This window comes from Echinops telfairi, unplaced genomic scaffold (assembly GCF_000313985.2).
Source record: "Echinops telfairi isolate 266 unplaced genomic scaffold, ASM31398v2 ScPeMD7_18;HRSCAF=68, whole genome shotgun sequence".
NCBI classification, from domain to species: Eukaryota; Metazoa; Chordata; class Mammalia; order Afrosoricida; family Tenrecidae; genus Echinops; species Echinops telfairi.
The window spans coordinates 5469903-5475729 of record NW_022103915.1 but is presented as its reverse complement, the minus strand read 5'-3'; the positions used below and the strand labels follow the sequence as shown (position 1 = coordinate 5475729).

The window sequence follows — 5827 nt, the reverse complement described above, 5'->3', positions numbered from 1 at the left end:
TGTGAGTGGCGATACTGGGAGGGTAGAGGGAGAGTGGGTTGGAAAGAGGGAACCGATTACAAGGAACTATATGTGACCTCTTCCCTGGGGGACGGACAATCGAAAAGTGGGTGAAGGGAGACGTCGGACAGGGCAAGATATGACAAAATAATAATTTATAAATTATCAAGGGCTCATGAGGGAGGGGGTGGAAAAATGAGGACCTACTACGGGGGGCTTAAGTGGAGAGGAAATGTTTTGAGAATGATGAGGGCCATGAATGTACAAATGCGCTTTACACAATTGATGTATGTATGGATTGTGATGAGCTGTATGAGCCCCTAATAAAATAATTAAAAAAAAAAAAAAGATTTCCTCTCCTTACTAATAAGGGCTTTATGTGGTTTACCTCATTAAACGTGTTAGATTTGCATATGTTCATTTGCATATTTAAGATCGCTCAGTACGTGAATGTCAAGATAAATGACCCCTCAGAGGCAGTGACAGGTATAATTGTATGTTCCCCGAGTTCAGGGAGAGAGGTGGGGAAGAAAAAGGGGGGCTGAAAGCATTGATGATTATATAACCCCATCCAATGGAACTGAATTGCATGTGAATGGATATATTGGAATGTGTACAATATGTCAATGAAAATAGTATTTAAAAACAAACAAACAGGGGTGCCCAGGTCAACGGGCATAACATAGTTCATAAAGACAACGTGCTACATCCTAACTCGGTGAGTCGCAACAAGGGATGCAAAAGCTCATGAGCAGCCACCTAAGGTGCAGCCATTGGTTCTCCCCCCACCCCACCCCCACCCCCACCCCGAAGAAAGAGCGATGAAAATCAGAAAGGACTTGGCAACAATGAGGCCCAGGGACTAACGGGCTGTGCAAACATCAGTCTCCACACGCCTGAGGCCAGAAGAATAGGAGCCCAGCTACCACGACCAACTGCTCTGAAAAGGACCACATTAGAAGGTTCTGGATAGAGTAGGAGAGAAATGTGGAACAGAGCTCAAAAATCATAAAAGAAAGCAGGCTTGCTGGTTCGGGTAGAGACTGGTGGGGCCCTCAGGACTATGGCCCTTAGTCACCCTGTGGGTCTGGGACTGAACTCCCAATGCCATGTTGGGCGAGTCAACCCTTTGGGTTTGGGGCACTGACGCATGGACAACGTTCAGAGGTCCGGAAAGAAGGGGTGGGTAGAGGAAACCGGGAATGGGATCCGTGCTGGTACACGGAGGAGTTGCATCAGAAAGTGGATGAACTACCGAATGGGAATTGCCGGGCCGCTCTGTCCACAATCCCAAATTTAAAGTGGAAGGAGCCTCTGTATGGTGCACACGTGGGGGCCACCGTGGGAGGGCATCAACTCCAGGACAACTGGTATGGCTGCCACTGAAAAGGTAAACTGCACGGTCTTTACGCCAGCGGCCCGAGCTCGGTGCTACGCAGGCAGCCTGCAGCCCAAGCAGGGCATGGGAAGAACCCACTCACTGCCCGGAGAGGGGTCCACGTCTGCCAGGTGGGGGAGCCGTCACCTCTCCTTCATCCTCCCCTAGACTGCGCCCCCATACCACGCCTCTAAGCCAGTGAGACAGACCATCGTCACAGCACCAAGCCAAGGGGCCTGCAGCATCAGTGCACCCACGGGAGGCGAAAGAATTCCAAACCCACCCAGTGCACACAGACTCACACAGCCGCGAATTCCCCATTAAAAACAAAACGCTTTACGAAATTCTGAACTAGCAGACACAGTGCTACCAAGTGGTTCCTAAAAAGAGGCACTTCGGTCTGGAGTTCAGGGCTCTCATGCAGTGCCTTCAGCTTGAAGTACAGTCCAGAGCTGGACACGCACAGACGGCAGAGGGCGCTGTGGGGCAGTAAGGAAACTCACCAGCACGATGGGCACAGAGGGCGCTGCTGGGCGATCCTAAAGCACACAAGGAAGGACGCCTGCACACAGCAGGGGGCCTGGCACAGTCGAGCCGTCTGAAAAATGTCTGAAAAAGGTGGGACTCAAGCAGTCGGACCAACTTCAGACAAGTTACACCAGGTGAGTTCCTACTTCCCGCCCACTTGCACCTCCACCCTCAACGTGGGTGGGGTCTCGGGGTCAGATCTTTTGTAAAAATCATTCCCCAAAGCCTATCGCCTAAAAGGCTCTACCGCCACAAACGCCCCACAGTCAACTGCCTCACCAGCAGCCCGACCCCACCTGCACGAAATCCAGGCCGGTCACTGCCGCTCACTACGCTCAAAAAATCAAACTCAGTGCTATCAAGTCCGTTCGGACTCCTAGAGGCCCTAGGGGACCCAGCAGAACTGTCCTTGTGGGTGTCCGATGCAGTAAAAAGCTTTATCTTTCTTCCTCACAATGACTGGTGCCTTCAAGCCGTTTCAAACAGCTGACCTTGCAATGGGCAACCTAATGTGTGGGCTACCACATCACCATGGCCCCTAGTAAACCTCCCACCGGAGCAAGCCCTTCACAACCAAGTTCAACCCAGACTGTATGCTGGGAATGATCCCAGCATTTCTCTTCTCTAAATTCCATCCTGAGCAGATCTCTGGGTCTCAACTCCTGTGTACAGCACTCCACGCCACAGGGAACCACAGGCCCCACTCAGCTCTTAGGATGAGCAGCCACCAAGACATCCACAGTGGCCGCAGCCCTGGCAAGGCCCATGGGCAGAATGAGAGACCAGTAGGTATCAGAGTGATGGGGTAGAGCCTCCTGGACTCCACTCCCAGCAAGGCCAGGCAGCAGGAAGAAGAGCCATGGGGCTCCCAAGTCCATCTGCTTCACGGACATTTCATCCGGTCACCCACCAAACGCTAGTGCACATCCACGCTGACCAAGCGGCAGGGAGCAACCAATGCCCTGCCTGACCACACTCACATGCCAGTGGAGTCTCAAGGTACACAGCAAGCAAAACTCACTGCCATGCAGTCGGGTTCCACTCACCGCGACGCTACAGGACGGGTAGAACTGCCCCTGTGGGTTTTCGAGACTGTAACTCTTGACAGGAGCAGAGTCCCAGGTTTCTCCTGAGAAGCGGCTGGTGGTTTCAAACTGCAGCCCAACGTGAAACCACTACGCCACCAGGGCTGCTGGAAGGGACAAAAGAGACCCCAAGCTCAAGCACAATTTAACAAGAACATTTATTATGTCTTCAACAGGACAAAGGAAAGACGATTATCTGGATGAGGGATAGCATCAGCATGAGGTCATAATGGTGTCCAAGCATTTACAGGGAACGGATGGTACGGGAAGAATGAGGAAACTGTCTCAGGTGCATACATACATCACAGCTGGAGGCAAGTCTATGAAACAGGACTGTGACTCTCTCTCTCTCTCCAACTCAGCAGTCCTATAGGACACGGTAGGACTAGCCCTATGGATTTCTGACACTGTACCTCTTCATGGAAGGAGAAAGCCCATCCTTCTCCCATGGAGTGGCTGGTGGTTTCAAACTGCTGACCATGGGGTTAGCAGCCCAATGCTTAAGCACTATGCCACCAGGGCTCCTGAGACCATGATGGGGACACATATTACGGTGAACAAGAGCTTACAAGATTGGGCCAGGGCCCTCCAACCATGGCAGTCAGGACATGACTCAAGCCTACTCAACCCCTGTATCCTCACCTCCATCGAGAACACACCCAGGCAAGCTCCTAAGGGAGGTTACCCCTCCCCGGGCTAGAACCAGTGCACTCTGCCTGAGGGCAAGACTGTTCACATTCCTGGATAATGGTCAGAAGGAATCCAGTGCAGGCTTAAACCCTACAGGGACCCTGCAAATGGACATGGGCTTCCTCTGTTATCCGTCCCTTTCTGCAAACCTAGTGCTTAGAACTTAAGCTCTGGCGCAGTGTAGGGAGAGCCCAGACACAGTGAAAGAGGATGTCCTCCTCCTTGGGTGAGAAACACTAAGCAGCAAGTAAGAAGGGAAAGAGGAAACGAGGGGTATGGGCAGGCACTGCACTTTTCTATAGGGATGCCCACCCGAGAAGACCTGAGAGGAGATGATGTTTGGATAAAGGTCCCAGCCAACTGGGTCTACTGAGTGGGATGATAGCGGGGTCAAAGATGATTCGAGGCAAGCAGGCAAAAATGGGGGTTAGGAGCTGAGTGGAGCAGCACAACCTTGAGAGGGTTTGCTGCCTTTTCAGTTTCTCAAGTGAAAGTAAAAGCTTTTCCTGGACAGACGGGGATGAATTGAACAGGAGGAAGAACAGAGCAGAGGGGCGTTCCCTTTGGGCAGTTTTCAGCAGCCCTAAAAGAACTCTGTAACATCACCCAGACAGTGTAGAGGCCGGGCCAAGAGGCTAAGGGCCAGAAAGCGGCCTGCCTGCCTGCCTGTGGGCCCCCAGAGAAGAAACTGTCCTGACTGAACAACTGCTTCTGGAATATTTCTTCAAGTTCCAATCCTGAATTGTAACCTGTTGACTTAAAAAAAAAAAAAAAAACCAAAAACCTTAATCATGAATGTTGTCTGAGTTCCAGGTGGCCAAAGCAAGAAAGTCTAGAACCTAGCAGAAAAAATAAAAGTGTTGTGTGAGACAGAGAAAAGAAGTATACCACCAGCTAGGAGGAGGCAGAGAACTAAAAGAGGCTGAGGAAGGGACAGGTGGTTGGCACCGACCATCCAAGCGCATGGGCTGTGAAAACAGGCCAGTTTTTTTTGTTTTTGTTCGCTGTTGGCTCGCCAGCTCTAGAAATATTCCCAGATTGCAAGTGGGAGTCCTGCTAGCGCAGTGGTTACGCGTTGGGCTGCTAACCTCATGGTCAGCAGTTCGAGACCACTAGCCCTAGCCGCTCCGCGGGGAGAAAGAGGAGGCTTTCTAGTCCCTTAAGCAGTTCCTGTCTTGAAAAACCCCTGGGTAGTTCTGGTCCGCCCTAGAGGGTCACTGCGAGTCAGAATTGACTCGATGGCAGTAAATGAGGGAGCAAGCTAGTGGGCGGGGTTGTATTGGAGCTTAACATCTGAGGATAAAGGCGGTCAAGGAAACCCGGGTTTCTCATTCGGCGGACAATCCCTGATGCTGGATCTGACGGAAACGATCCTGAAAAGACCCTGCCAAGGAGGCACACAAAGCGCGACCCGAGATGGGCTTTGAAGGATGGGTAGGAGTTAGCCAAGCTGTCACGAGTGAAAGGCAAGGGTGATGGCAAGGATGATCGCGAGCACGCGCCGATCGGAAGCGATGGAAGATGAGGGAAGACGAACGCGGGGTGACAGGCTCACACTGAGGCGCGCGGAGCGCTGGGGCCGCGTCCCGGTGCCGGCCGGCCCACTCCCACCCCGGGCCCGCCGCTCACCACACGCACCGGAAGCGCCCGGTCCACTCGGGAGCCGTCCGACGGGCTCGCCCGGCCGCGCGGCGTTCCGCCTCACCGCTGGGGTCGCCAGCCAATCAGATGCGGACTTACCCCCGGCCCCGCGAGAACAGCCAATGGTGGCGCGGATGGACCGGAAGTTGTTCCGTCCGGACGGCATTTCTACGGACTCCCAGGCAGCCAGCGACCGGCGGCTGGGTCAGCGACGCAGACAGCCATGGTAGGGCCGGGTGAGTGAGGAAACGATAGAGGTAGCGAGGCCGGGCGGCATCCGGTGGCCTGGTCTCCCGGTGCCTCCACTCTGCTGCCCACGGGCTCCAGGGACCCCTCGCCCCCCGTGGACCCGAACTATCCCCGACTTTTGCCAGCGCCGACCCTTCACAGTCTCCATCCTAAGGGGCGAGGGTCCCACTTAAGTGGCATGTCGGCCACATGCCAGGCATCACAGTCCACTTATCAGGGTCGCCGGGACGCTGTGTGGGCCGGGTTCTCAGGTCTG

At 53.7% G+C, this 5827-nt stretch overlaps 1 protein-coding gene across 1 annotated transcript in view; it reads right to left on the bottom strand.

Annotated features, from left to right (window-relative positions):
• WDR25 (WD repeat domain 25) overlaps positions 1 to 2978 on the bottom strand; it is a 162460-nt gene extending 159482 nt beyond the window's left edge. The window contains exon 1 of the mRNA XM_045287959.1: positions 2953 to 2978. The gene's annotated coding sequence lies outside the window, so the exon portion shown is untranslated. The remainder of the gene's footprint in view (positions 1 to 2952) is intronic.
• Between the last annotated feature and the right edge of the window lie 2849 nt (positions 2979 to 5827).